Source organism: Gambusia affinis, linkage group LG16 (genome assembly GCF_019740435.1).
Source record: "Gambusia affinis linkage group LG16, SWU_Gaff_1.0, whole genome shotgun sequence".
Lineage (NCBI taxonomy): Eukaryota > Metazoa > Chordata > Actinopteri > Cyprinodontiformes > Poeciliidae > Gambusia > Gambusia affinis.
In genome coordinates, this window is record NC_057883.1 from 14,616,342 (window position 1) to 14,631,862 (window position 15,521).

General features: G+C 40.5%; 1 long non-coding RNA gene across 1 annotated transcript in view; it reads right to left on the reverse strand.

The window, feature by feature from the left end:
- Positions 1-298: 298 nt before the first annotated feature.
- Positions 299-15,521, reverse strand: part of LOC122846403 — a 78,755-nt gene continuing 63,532 nt past the window's right edge. Inside the window, exon 2 of the long non-coding RNA XR_006373231.1 lies at positions 299-473. This is a non-coding gene — a long non-coding RNA (uncharacterized LOC122846403). The remainder of the gene's footprint in view (positions 474-15,521) is intronic.

The window sequence follows — 15,521 nt, forward strand, 5'->3', positions numbered from 1 at the left end:
AATTTTTGCTGCCATTTTGTGTTGTCTGTCAGGGCCACGTCTGGCTTAGGGCCACTGCTACATTTGAACTGCTGCCCAGGATGAAAACAAACCTAATCATAGCTTACCTTTTTTTTTTTTTTACCCCCCTTTTATGATCTGTTTCCCATTTAGGATGCAGCCATCAACAACCAAAACCAAAATGTGAAGGACAGGGATTTGACTGGCAGGAATGCAGCCTCCTGGATGTAGAAATGAATGCAGCAAGTCGTAACCCACTTGTGTATTCTTAAAAAAAAAAAAAAAAAAAAAGAAGGCATGCTTTTGGAGATGTTTATTTAGCTGAAAATTAAGGGAGTTTAAGGTGTTTTTGTATTTATTGGAAAAGGCTCTCAAAAGCACAGAGGAATTTCATTTAATCTGTTTTTTTTTTTTTCTTTTTGAAGATGCCTCACCACCAACAGCTCATCTGATGATGTTGGAATGATGGAATGCTGCAATGACACAAAGGAGAGCAAATTAAGTAAAAGTGACACTTTGAATGCTGCCTGTACTCTTAACTTCAGTCACACAGACACGACAGAGTGGAAAAACCTTTGCTATGCATCTCCCACAGTCGAGAGAAAGAATTTAGCTTTCTTTTTATCTAATCACTCCTCTGAATATCCCTTATCAGACCTGCCTCGCCCCCCCTGAGCTAGCCGAGGACTGACGGGATGTGAAATATTCAAACTGGTTGATTCCTGGAGAGATTTATCGAGACAAATTTCACAGCCGATCTTATTTAGATATTCACTATGGGTTTTTTTTTTTTTTTCCAGGAGGTTAAATGTGGCCCCGGTGTGAGATGTCACAGAGAGACAGTTGCTACAGATAACAGTGGTCTGTGGTTAAAATGAAGCCATGGGACACAGAGAGCAAAGTCTTCTCAGTAAACAGAAAGAGAGGCAAGTTCTCATGGAGCTGCCACCATAGAGCACATATTGATCTGCCAATGCATCTTATCTTTGTGACTCCAGATTAAAATGCTCAACATTGACTCTTCCCCCTCTCTCTCTCTCTTCCTCTCACTCTGCCAAGCTGAAGGCCTTTCTGTGTCCCTGAGTGGAGGAGCTGTAATCTCCCCATGAAGCAGTGGAAGTATTAGAAAGAGTTTAGATGCTGGCAGTTGTTTTCTCTGTTCAGAGTGTGCAGTTGACATTTTTTTTTCTTTTTTTTTAACCCCTCCCTTTTCTATCACGCTTTGCATTGAGGCTGCCGTAACTGTATGTATTCCTCTTCTGGGAATGACTGGGAATTGGAACCTCCTGGGTCTTCCTTAATGTCGTGGCCAAAAAAGGCATAAAAGAGTTGAAGCTTTTTCCAAAATAGGGGGGAAGCCTGGGCAGACAGACGGATGAGTCCCAGACTCCAGGGCTTTGACTTTGGCCAAACAAACTATTGTATTCAAATAGTTTTTTTTTTTTTTTTATATATATATATATATAGCACCATGGATTAAGGAGGATGCAGACCAAAGCCCCCTACCCATCCGGGGTCTCATCAAATGGTGCACTGATAAAAGGGGCCGCACCTGTTTGCAGAGCCTGGAGGACCGCGACCAGGATGATATTGAGCAGGGCTTTGTGGGTATCAGAGTCAAAACAAAGCTGACAGCCAGGCCTTATTCATTTTTGATGTTCATTGATGAGGAAACTGGTGGGCCTCAACAGGGCATTGTTTCCCCTAAGTGGTGCCCATTGATAAGCCAGAAAGCCACACTTGTTTTTAGTCTCTGATGGGTGGAGTTCAATTTAAAAGGCTTAATGGTGCATTTAACCAGTCCTAAACACTGCGCTTTTTATGTCCTTGACTTGATGCTGCCTTCCCATGTCCTACGTGACGCGTAAACAGTGCTAATCATTGCTAATCATTGCTCAAATCTCCAAAATCTTCTGGTCTGTATGTACTGTCAGTTCATTTTAGTTTAGTTTATTTCAGTTTAATTTATTTACCTTATACCACTTCACAGAAAATGGCAAATATAGATCACTTTGCAATCAAACCGGTCAAACTCCTTTACAGTTAAATAGAAACACACCAATTCTTAACGACACAGCCCAGTTATGTTGACAGATTAGATTCAATGACGCACAATGACTAGGATGAGTCATTTTTGACTTGGTCAAAAATGATCTATCTTAGGAAGCTTGGCCAACTTTGCAGCAATTCCTTCTTCAAAGCAAGCAAGCGTTGACTGCTATTGAGCAAGCTGTTCCTTTAAACTCCGACAACAGCCAGGCAGGATTTACAAAAGTACTTTTTGCTCTTTTACATGCAAATGATCATATGCCTATAAATATCTGTCTGAATTGACACTGATTAAATAAGTTCAGTATAAATATTTTTTCAAAGTCATCCATTATGTATGTCTTTTCAAAAAGTTCCAGAAGTGTCTTTAAAATGTTGCATTATCTATTCTAGTCATATTATGTAACAACTTAACTAACTAAGGTTAAATGTTTCCTGCTAACATTTAACAAGCACAAAGAATAAGTTTGGAGAATCTGCTAGGAGCCTGTTCTTATGAGGTGTTAATGTTTGTCCTCTGAAGTCTGATACTCCCAGCACTCAAAAACAAAGACCATAGTCCTAAAGAGACAGTCCAATATGGGTGCCCCGCATGTTTATCAGAGTAAAGGTTTCAGATGTTAACCATTAATTAGTTTGATACAATAAATACAACAAGAGGCACTTGTATTGATGTGCAATCTATATTTGTGAACATGCTCACAGACAGGAAAGTGGATTACGAGAGAGGGGAGAAAGCAAGCGGCAAAGGTCAATGGGCTGGAATTCAAACCCACGACAGTCGAGGACTAAGGCCTCTTTACATGGGTCATGCGCTCTACCAACTGTGCCACTGTCATGCTCCTCATAAGTTGGCCTTGAAGCAGTCTAAAGCAGTACTCTATCAAATATCCATTCAGTAAAATCAATAAATAACAAATAAAAGATAACATTTGGCAGGGCCCCATGCTACTGCCCTGTAAGCTCTTGCTAACGTCCAACCCATGACTACAGCAAAGCAAGATCCAGAAACGAGTCTGCTTTCTAGAACCATTCTCCGTCTCTCCACTCATTGTTTTTTTTTTTTTTTTAAACCTGGATAGCCTTCACAAAGTGCATTGTTCAGCTAATCATATCCTCTCCAACAATTTCAGGATGTGACAAGATAAGATAGGGGAATATTAATGCCATATCGCCTTATCTCAAATTATGAAAATGCGCAGATGAGGGGAGGCCATCAAGGGAGGAAACAGGAATCAATTTGTAGCTTTTCCATTTTGTATATCATCTTGAAAAGAAAACAGTAATTTTTCACCTTATCTACTTCAGATCCTATTAGAATCAGGTTAATTTAGTGGCAGTGATTTCAAAACGTTATCATGTCAGCCTATCAGCTAAAGTCTTTGAGTGCTCTCTGTTTGTAAGGCGTGACTATTCAGATTTCATATCACTTCTGATACAGGATCTGACTGATGCATGATCCTGGATATCACCTGCAGAATGGTGAATGTGTGAAGACTGCATAAATCAAATTCATTTTCTGTAAGCTTACTGTGTGGTTCACCTGTAAATAAAGTGAAAGCAAGTGAGTCCTTGCTGCTTTTGTTAAGAAAAGTTGCTTACCATTTAGAACTTACCTTGTATTTACTCATCTAATTATTTCTTTCTTTCTCCCTTTCTTTGCAGGCTACAATGTTACAAAGGCATTTATGCCCCTTGAGGGTTTCTAAATGTTCTCACCTTGCAGCCACAGACTTCAGTGAATCTAGCTAGAATTCTATGTGATCAACCAAAACAAAGTTTTGTAGAACAAGATGAAATAGATCATGCCCATAAAACTCTGAAAAGTCTGACATACATTTGTATTAAATCACCTCTACTCTCATAACCCTAAACAAAATCTAAACAAACAAATGAAATATAAAGCAGCAAAAACAATCAACCAAGTTTATCATTGGAGAACAAACAGCACCATGCAGACCAACAATCACAAATCACACAGACAAGTCAGAGACTATGTTGTGAAATAGTTGTAAAACAGGATTAGATTATTCAGATTATAAAACAATATCACAAGCTTTGAACATATGTGCTACTGTTCAATCCTCTGTCTGAAAATTGACAAAAATTCTGCCCAACTACACACTTAAGACATGGCCATCCTAAAGTTGCAGGCTCAGCAAGAATAGCATTTATTGGACAAGCTGTTGTGAGGCTCATGGTAATTCTAGAAGTGTTGTATAGATCCACTCCTCTTGTTAGACGATCTTTTAACGAGACAGTTACTAATTGTGGAGACCACAAGACAGGTGGAAGGAGTGCTATTGTCAGATGAAGCCAAAACTAAATTGCACTACGTCTGGAGCTAAGCTAATTCACATCATCCTAAGCACGCCATCGCAACTTTGAAACATGGTAGAGGTTTTATTTTGATGTGGGAATTCTTATTGTCAGGAGGCACAAGGCATAGTTAGAGTTAATGGGAAAATGAAGAGAGCTAAGTAGAGAGCAATTCTGAAAAACAATGTGTCAAAGGATACACAACTTTTGAGACCTGGTGGACAGTTTCAGCAGGAAACCAAAAAAATAACTTGGAAATTAATGTTCACAGCTGCTCTCCATCAAAAATGAGCTTGAGCTACGTTGCAAAAAAAAAGAGGGGGAAATAATGTCAATGTACAGATGTGCAAAATGTATGAAGACATACCCTCAAAATATCAGAAAGTTCAAGGGACATAAAACATGCTGCAAACTACAGTACATAAATAGTAACCTTGTTGTAATTATAAAAAACCAAAGGTGAAACTAAACTTCTTTTTTTATTATTCCTTCGAAGGACATTGTTGCTTTAATAGTTTGAAAGTTTCAAACGTCCCTTCTCCTATGAAGTAGCGGCAAGCTCATAATTTACCATTACAGATTCTTAATTCATGAATATGAATGTGTCGTCCTCAGAAAGCTGGCTGGTATTGTGAAAAATTCAAGTACTCTTGCCTTGTTTCAGTGCAGAGGTGTATCAAGGAGGCACAGCCACATCGCACCTTAAATAAGGGCCTCCGCTAACACCTTCAAAGTGCTGCTAGAAAAAGCTCTCACCCAGTTCCTTTCCCTCTCTCCCCTCCTGATTGTTTGCAAGCTTGATTGGCCCGGATTCCTAAATGATAGGCTCATATAGAGTCCTGGGCTTTGTTTGCGTGGCCACGTATTGGTTGGCTGCCTCCTTAAGCGCGTGGAGATATGCAAGAGCAATCAAATATTTCTATGACTTGTATAAATGATGGCGGTTGGCGGGGGAGGAAAGTTAGAATTTTTCACTCCTCATTTGCGGTTCAATTGCCAAAGTGTGTATTGCCTGTTTTTTTCCCACAAAGAAAATAGATGGCTTTGTCACTCAGTATGCATAAACTGTTGGTCTGTTTGTTGCACGCTGTCAACAGAAATGATAGCAATTCTATTTGTCTTATGAGAAAGACATTGTTACAAAGTCTGAATAGCAGTTTTCATGAAAGGAGGATTGTTTGTCTATTCTGAAGTTATTTTCCTAACGCATTTCATGACACATCCATATGAACTCTTTCAATTGCCTTAACCTCACGTCACAATCTGATATGTTAAGAAAACGAGAAAAAAAAAAAAAAAAGGAAAGCAACATGACAGTCTCTGCACGCTGGCACGCTTCATATTGTCTGAGTTTGAGTGTGCAGGTTTCAGATGCATCGAGGAAAAAAGTTGATATGAGTGCCGGTAATTATCAGCAACTCATCCTTCACCAATAGTACACCTGAGAGATTACAAATTGTCTATTTATCTGAAATGACACACTGCCAGGACCAAATCTAACTTGCAGTCTTGTATCATTCAGCACTTGAGCCAAACATATATTTCTATCGAGGCGTTCAGGGAATAGCATCCTCTGTTTGGCACGGAGGAGGTGTGTCCCCTTCTATCTTGACGAGAAAGGAGTTGCTCGCGTTTGTGTATGGCGGTGGTTGGATAGGTGGGTTATCTCTTTTGTTCACTCCCCTCTCTAACTGGTAGTGTTTGACTTCCCCAAGCCAGGAGTGGGTAATTCTGGAGCCCTGTGTGAGGCTGTTAGATCACTGAGGCCCGAGACAGCACCATTCTTTGCAGACCCTTGACAGCAAATATGTGGTAATGATATTGTCTCCTGCTGCGTAATAACACACAATTCAGACTGCCACATACTGCAGTCGCTGGGGAAAAAATGGAGGGGAGAGGAGAAAAAAAGGAATTACGCTGAAGTACTGGAGGAAAATGACAGGAGAAATGTCTTCATCCTGAAGTGCAGCATTGGAAAAAAAAATTCCCTTCTGCAGGACACTGTGGCGGCAGTCACTGCTTTATGAGCAGTGCTGCACAAACAGCTACTAACTTACAGTGGTTTGCAAAGTATCCACATCGTTGTCCTGTCAACAGATTTTAGATTTTTGATAGCTGCACATCCACATGGGCCTCCAGGGTGCTTCTCTCATTTATGCTGTTCTTTCAGTTTGGGTGGACGGTCAAGTCTGGAAAAAAGAAAACTTACTGAAAAAATAGCCAAGTCAGCAAATTTATAAAAACTGGTAAATCTCATTGTGTTAAAAAAAAAGAAAAGCAATTGCTTGTTAAACTTCATAAATATGCACTACTTTGTTTTTGGTCTGTCTCATAACGTGCTAAGGAAATACATTAAAGTTTGTTTTGTAAAGCACAAACTGTGAAGCATTATAAATGTCCTAAACATGACAAGTTTCCTGCTACACATTTGCAAGCAGTTTTTTTCTTTTGTCAATTATGCCTTGATATGTGGCAAATGACTCTGGCAGGGAAACAAAGCTCTGGCTTTAAATGAACAAAGTGCTTAACACGCTGCATAGTTTGTGGAGCATGCTTCAACCATGGAGACCTTTCATTGTCACCCAGACCACACTGGCAGCTTCAACCTTGACCTATGCATTGCTCCACTTGGTACTCGGCTTGTAACTGTCAACACTATCCATCACTGGCCAAATGGGGGCAAAGGATGGCGGGGGCCCGATCCCCCTGCTGTACTGTGAAATTGTGGCATGTGATCTTTAATGTGCGTGAAGTTTACAAGGCCTCGGCACAATGCATCAAGCTTCAGGGGGGCTGCCGGGAGCTAGTCTATTAGCCACCTGCTGTGTCCCTGGCTGCCTGGACTTACTCCTAGGGATAAGTCTAAATAACAGCAAAATGTCTTCATGCCTCTGAGACATCAGCCTCAGCTCTACTTTTTAACCAGATTGTCATTCAGAAACAAGAGGTGAAATCTATTTAACATATCTGCCAGTGCTAACTGCACATGATTATAAAAAAGTAACAAAAGCATTTCTTGGCCTTTTTTTACCCCTCAAAAATAAAAAAATATAACATCTGTCTCTGCTCACCTTGTCAAAACGATCTTACGTACAGAGATCTTACAGTATACATTGTCCTTGACTTCATCACAGACCTCGCTTCACTGCAGAGGTAGAAAGAGAGTGACAGAGAGCGAATCCTCCTCCTTATTCATGCCTTTGACTACCCGACAGGCACCGTGCAATTGGCTAAAATATAAAAAGCTAGCCTTGATACTGCGCAACTGGGTGAAAACAGGGAAGCACATTGAAACGGAAGAATTCATCTTTTCTATCAGCCCCTTCGCTCGTGAGCTGAACGGAAAGGCTGATGGGTTCAGTCTCTGCCGCTCAGATTTGCATAACACAGACAGATGAACTTGAGTGATTGAATTGGGCAAGGTGGAGTGAAAAAAAAATGAAAAGAAAATGAATTTCAGAGTGAATTAGGAGATGACGGATGTGGCAATGGCTGCAGTATTTATTTTTCCACACTAAAATAATTACAGAATTAACCTTTCCTGTCTGTTTAACATTCCTCTAAATCCTCTTTATCACATGTCGAACTTCATTGACTTGACTTTTTAAAAAAAAAAAAAAAACCCTGAGTTTTTTGTTAGCAAATTGCCTAGACTGCACTCATGGGTTCAGTGGCAGTTCTTGAATTAATGCTGATCTGGGGCTTGCCCAGATCGGCATTAATTGGGTGAAAACCTCTTTCTGTCCATTTCCTTAAGGTGTGAAAAATGATCTGAGGTCCTGGGGTGGAATAAAATGCAGTGGGTATGGATATGCATAAAGCAATAGAAAACTTGCTCATGGCACACTTGCCAGATAAATTATATATACATTTGTTTTTTATCTGATGCACAGTGTCTACCCTTTCAAAAGCCATCCAGGGCAATTGGACATGTGGCTCATATTAAAAGTCACAGTACACACTTTCATATTTGTCTTTAGGAAGAAGTGTGAATCTAATGTGAAGTGCCGTATGGTCCTGTGGACTTGATAAACATACAGGTTATATACTTTAAATTATTGTATCATTTTGTGTCATGTTTAGATCTCTGTGTTTTGGTTTCTGTGTTCATTGGTAAGTTTTCCTAATCTCCTCAGTCTATGTCCACTCAAAGCTCATTCCCTCAGTTCACCGTCCTCCTGCAGCATCTCTAGTACAACCTGTACATTATCCTTGCTTGCATTCCTCAGTTCGTCCCATTTCTCTGGATAATTTTTAAGGTCTTGCTTTAATGCATTTTACTGTGAATGGATATGAATGTCCCACTAAGGCTTATGCACAATTCAAGGGTTGCACCAGTTGGTCGAGAAATCATAAGGCCTCGAAAATAGCAGATCAATAATTGTAGTAGTATGTAAGGTACATTAAATATATATATTTAATGTACCATATATATATATATATATGTTAAAATATCAGTTTCATTAATTACAGTATGTTTCTTTAACTACTTAAATAGCTCTCTATCTGAAGGACAAATTCTCTTTGTCAAGGAGCCTGAATTTTAGACTTGCAAGAAAAGAAGATACTATGAAAATATATTTATTACAGAATCACAATATTAAAATGAAATTAAAATGCTATATTGGGTTCAGTCACGTGTAGAATCACTACTTAATCATTTCTGATCAGACTAATACGTTGCAGTGATTAATTAAGGAGAACATAAAATACAAAGACAGTTATAAAACTGAACTATATCTTAAGTTTAGCTGATTATATATTTAACTTTATTAAATTGTCTTTCATGCATAATTTGGATTCTAAATAATTATCTTTACTTCAGGGAACGTTTGACGAAAGAATGAGGAATTCAACGGAAGAAAATCTTGAGGTTCAGCATGTTCTAATACCAGAAATCATCCTTCATGACTGGAAGAAACATGGACCAACTTATGCCTGGTTCACATAGCAAGATTTCAAAGAGAGACCCCACACATAACGACTAAAAAAATCTTAACTATAACAGGTTTGGTTGTACACTCTGTGGTCTTGAGCCACAAAGCAGTAGCAACACACCACACACGAGCCAGTTTTATTCCCCAACATTCAGATTTCAGATGGAAAATCTCCTAGATGTCTCCAATTGTCACTGAACTTTCTGCACTACACACTATGGCAATTGTTCTCTCTTCTATGGATTTGGTTCCCCCCCGTGTTTCCATCAATCGGCTTGTAGTTGTTACATGTGACATTGATCAGCCTGTATTCTTGTTCGTCCTCAGGGAAAATTCCACACACTGTGAATTAAGGCCAAGACAATCCAACAAGTGGATTTTGGATTGGAGTGGTCCCGACATCCTTCTGAGAGGACCAGATCACTCTCAATACACAATACTCGGCGGGAATTGGGACAAAAATTGCCAGGTTCTGTTAGTTCTCTCCCCTATTTGACTCTGACTATTGAACATACCAACTTCATATACTTGTACATAAACAATGCATTTCAATGATCTCTGGAGCACTGTCTGTGGAACAGAATGTCATGACTGAATCTGAAACTGTTCATTAAGGGCCAAACTGAAATCAATTCCTTTTTTTGAGATCTTGTGCCACCCTTTGAAAGAATGACACCCTGAGTGGTGAGCCACATTGGCCATATCAAAAACCACCACTGTGTATGTTTCGTTGTGATGTAATATTAATGTTGGTGAAGCTTCGATGTGACTGGCAGTGACCATTTTAGAGTAACAACCCTGCAGGAGGGAAAAAAAGCAATTTCATGGTTCACTTTGTGGTTAATGTGCTGCTGTAAACTTTAGAGGGGCTGGTCTTTTTGTTTAAGTTTCACTCAATAAAACGATGGACTATTATGAGCTCAAGTCAATTAATCGTTGGCCGAAAAGGTGGCTGAAGGGCATTCACTAAGAGTATGAAGATGAAAGTAGGAGTGTGTGTCTAAGGAGCTATGTGTGCGTGTGTCTGTGTGTATAAGGGAAAGTTTCAGAAGGGGTGGTAGCGGAGCCACTTTAAGGTGTGTACATTTTGTGTGTATATGTTTGCCCACTGTGTTCACACAGCCAGGTAAGCCTCTCTAATTGCTGCTAGGTGCATTAGCACTCAGCCGCCTCTCTCTTTCTCCCCACGTCTTTGTTTTTCCTCTCAGCGCCAGTCTGCAGGCCAGAAGACAATCAGACCAGAAGGGTCATTTTCTGCAAGAGCTCACCTCCCTCCTCCGAGCCCTGCCGCTGACAGGCTCACGCTCGGCAGGAGCCCTAAATTAACACTTGACGTCTGCGAGGCTCAGCCCTGATGAGGCCGCAGAGAGAGACAAAATGTCAGAAAACAAACACTCCATCATTTTTGCTTCATTTCCTCCACCGCCAGAGAAACACACTCACCTGGAGTGCTGGAGAGGGCTGCAGTGACATCCACCCACCTACCCCTCCACCTCCCATCTGTTGCAGTGGATCAGCCCTGTTGCTTACAGGCCAAGGCACAAGGCTGAAGCCAGACGTTAGTGGGGGGATGCTGAATAATACCTGGTAATTGAGTAAGTGTTAGCTGGATTCAACTTGTAAAACGGAATCATGTTGTGACAAAAGATCTTTGTCTTAATACAACAACATGGATGATCTAATGCAAAAATAAACAGTTCTCATATATTACCACATACCTGTGGTAACATAAAGCCTCACAGTAAATTCAGCTTTTACTGCAATATTCTCATATCAGAAACATTTTTGTCATTTTATTTAGTCATTTATTAGGTTTTTATGCTAAAGCTACACTATATTTTTCACTCTTTCTAAATGTCTGTAAGAAGTTGCTAAATATTTTTTTTCCTGCAGAACCATAACTCCTCACTGAGAAATCTATCTATCAAATCAAAGTATCACTGCAATTTACTACATCTTTAGTTGACTACAGTTTTACAGAATTTTCAACTGATCATCTATCTTTCTTTTTTCCTGGGGAATTTATATGACATGACATATGTACCTTACTTTTAGCTGTTCATCATTTTGGGAAAGACCGGAAACATGCTATTCAGGTGAGAAAGTCGAGTGTTGATCCTCACAAATCAGGAAATCCCTGCAGGTGCTTTTGTCACTGTAATAATTAAAATTATTCAAACAGCTGGAACTGAAAGGAAGAGGGCTGACCACCACACACAGCGAGGAGGATGATAAACAAGGAATTAGAGATGCGCTGCATTTTTTCAATGCTACTGCACTAAAAAGAGTTCTTAACACATCGTTATCAGATATGCCAACAATTGTGGGAGGAGCTATAGCTTCTTTATAATTGTGTGTTTGTAGTTGTCTATTTATCAATTCTGCCATTTGAAAATGAACTATTTGTTTTCCTGTGCACATCACCAACAGCACTCATAATTATTTCTTCCTTGCAGGGGATGTGAACAACTCTAGGATTCCACACAGTAGAGTAGTATGATACTATTTGAAGCCCACTTCAAACACAGTGCCCCTAGTGAGTTCCGATAGCGCCCGTGCCCATTTTATTATTTGCTTTATCTCTTTGTTGCGGAAGGGTTTATTTGTTTGCCTGAGAGGTATTGTAGGTTTGGTGATCTGAGCAAATTGCAGCAGAAAGTACTTCAGATAGGAATGACTGTAATTAGCGTGCTCTTAAATGTGGAACGCTCTCCTAATGTTTTTGTTTACGTGGGGCAGCTGATCTGTGGCTTGCTGCGGGGGCGTCCCACACGAGGGTTAAAATCACTTGTCATGCCAGAGATCATCATTATGAGCTTACAATTGGTCAGTGTTGAGGAACAATCAATGCAGTGCCAGGTAGACACTCAACTACTAGCCTGATGCTGTGAGGTTCTCTGAGTAATTTTGTATTTGTAGTTGTGTTTTCCAGAGTGGGTAATTTGAAAATACAAGTGCATTCATGTGTGTATATTGGAAATGTTTTGATTTGTAAATACTACATATTTATCAGGTATGAGGGATCTTTATGTATCTACCTCACTGTTTAAAAGATTAAAATACTCCTTCATTTATGAATATATATATATATATATATATATATATATATATATAGATATATATATATATATATATATATATATATATATAAAAAAAAAAAATTCCCTTCTCACCCACCGCGGGTGGTGATTCTTCTTCCTCTTAGCTCGGGTCCTCTACCAGAGGCCTGGGAGCTTGAGGGTTCTGCGCAGTATCTTGGCTGTGCCTAGGACTGCACATTTCTGGACTGAGATGTCTGATGTTGTTCCTGGGATCTGTTGTAGCCACTGTTCCAGTTTTGGGTGACTGCCCGAGGGTCCCGATGACCACAGGCACCACTGTGGTCTTCACCTTCCAGGCCCTCTCCAGTTCCTCCCTTAGGCCCTGGTATTTCTCTAGTTTTTCATGCTCCTTTTTCCTGATGTTGCAGTCACTTGGTATTGCCACATCCACCACGACGGCTTTCCTCTGTTGTTTATCCATCACGACTATGTCTGGTTGGTTCGCCCTCACCATTTTGTCTGTCTGGATCTGGAAGTCCCACAGGATCTTAGCTCGATCATTCTCCACTACCTTCGGGGGTGTTTCCCACTTTGATCTTGGGGGTTCCAGTCCATATTCTGCACAGATGTTTCTGTACACTATGCCTGCCACTTGGTTGTGTCGTTCCATGAACTCTTTCCCTGCCAGTACCTTGCACCCTGCTGTTATGTGTTGGACTGTCTCAGGGGCCTCCTTGCACAACCTACACCTTGGGTCTTGTCTGGTGTGGTAGATCTGGGCCTCAATTGCTCTGGTGTTTAGGGCCTGTTCCTGGGCGGCCAGGATGAGGGCCTCTGTGCTGTCCTTCAGTCCAGCTTTTTCCAGCCATTGGTAGGACTTTCTGATGTCAGCCACTTCGGTTATTTGCCGGTGGTACATCCCATGTAGGGGCTTGTCCTCCCATGATGGTTCCTCCGGCACCTCAGCTTCTGTTCCCCATTGTTTGAGACATTCACTGAGCACATCGTCTGTTGAGGCCTTGTCCCTGATGTATCTATGGATCTTGGATGTTTCGTCTTGGACAGTGGTTCTCACACTCACTAGTCCTCTGCCTCCTTCTTTGCGGTTCGTGTAGAGTCTCAGGGTGCTGGATTTGGGGTGGAACCCTCCATGCATTGTTAGTAATTTCCGGGTCTTAACATCTGTGGCCTGTATCTCCTCCTTTGGCCAGCTAATTATTCCTGCAGGGTATCTGATTACTGGCAGGGCATAGCTGTTTATTGCACGGATCTTGTTCTTATATATATATATATAGATATATATATATATATATATATATATATATATATATATATATATATATATATATTGCCCTGCGACAAGCTGGCGACCTGTCCAGGGTGAACCCCGCCTCTCACGCGGAGCGTTGCTGGAGATAGGCACCAGCAACCCTCCCAACCCCATTAGGGACAAGGGTGAACAGAAAATGGATGGATGGATGGATGGATATATATATATGTAGTGTTAGAATGTTTGCACAGAAAAAGTTCAAATATAAGTCCATTCGAAATCCATTCATAAAATTCTCTCTTCAATGATACTGAGTGTGAGCTGGTTTTTCAAAGAACCGATGGGGGGAAAATTCAGCTCTCTAGATGTGCTCAGGTAGTTGAGGATGACTGTGAAAGACTTGGAGCTGCAACAACAGTGCAAAGTGCTTTGACAAAGTCTTTACTCAGCAGGGATGATTACACATGCACACCACATTTTTCAGGTTTAGTTTTTTGAAATGCATTCATCTACTTCCTTTCAATTTACAAAAAATTGATTCTTTATGTCAGTCTGTCACATTGTTTACATTTTTTGGTTTCCCCAGTCTAGGCATAGGGACTGGATTGGGAATAATCCAAACCAAAAATAACAGCAGCAAAAAAAACAAAAACCAAAGTCTAAATAATCTTTCAGAATACCTAGAAAACTGTTCATCAAGCTTGTGTTTTCCTTTGAAAGACTGGAAGACAGGTCTGACTCCTTCAAAGCAAAGATAAAAATACTGATTTAACTTTATCTGAGTAATGTACACTTAAGCAAATGCAACATAAAATCATTACGAGCCAATTAAGAATTTCCTGGGGTGCCCAGCCATTCAGTCAGTGATTACATTTCGCTGAAGGATGATATCCAGGTAAATTAATATTTCAATTTAATTTCGCCCTGGTTGTCGCTGCATCTCCATTTTATATCATGGGACAATTGAGATCTTATCAAGGATTAAAGTGGAGGATATTACTTCTAATTTAAATTATGCACATGTACAACTGCATGAACCAAGTAAGCGTAATGACATGGTAGGAAAAAAAAGAAGGAAGAAGACTGAAACAATTAAGAACGCACAAAACCGAACAGGCTGTGAGATGCAATTCATCAACTTGGCAGGAGAATTCAGGGCGGAAATGCTGCTTTAAAGAGTTCTTGAGTAAGTTAAAGAGAGGCTGGAGAAAAAAGGGGGACACACGAAAGGAGCAAAAAGGAGACAGGAAGTTTGGAAACATTAAAAAAGGGGTCAGTGAATGTAGTCCAGCTACTGTGTGACAAATGCTTAAAAATGGAAATCTTTTCAGACTTCCTCCTTCGACCCCCCTCCCACCTTTCAAACCACTGCAAACACTAAGCTCTAGGATCTGAAGTGGCAACACTTGAGATAGTGAAAGTGACAACATCTTAACATAAGCTGAGGGGCTGAAGTGAAAGTCAGAGCAAACTCCCAAGCAACCTCTCTTTCCACCCACATAACCCACTCCCTCCCTGTCATACCACCTAACCCATTCCTTCTTTGGCTACTCAGTACCATGCTGTTATGACTGAAGGTCTAATAAGTTGTGCACGGGGGGGAAAGTTGGAGATGGGTATCAAGAATGGGAGAGAAAAATTATGAAAAAAAAGAGAAAGTGAAACATTGACAGAAAAGGAGGGAAACTTGTTATTTCACTTTCGCTTTGGTCCCTCCTTCCACTTTCAGTCACAGGTGCTTCCAAACAGAACTGGAAGCATGTAATCCGCCCAAATCCAGCGTCTTCCGAGGAGTGTAAAACCGGAATGTTCTGTGGGGGTCACTGGATTAGACAGAAGGCATGGTGGTAGCTTGGCTTGAGAGGCAGAATTAGAGGAGTGGAGGAAAAAGAGAGCGGAGACCGA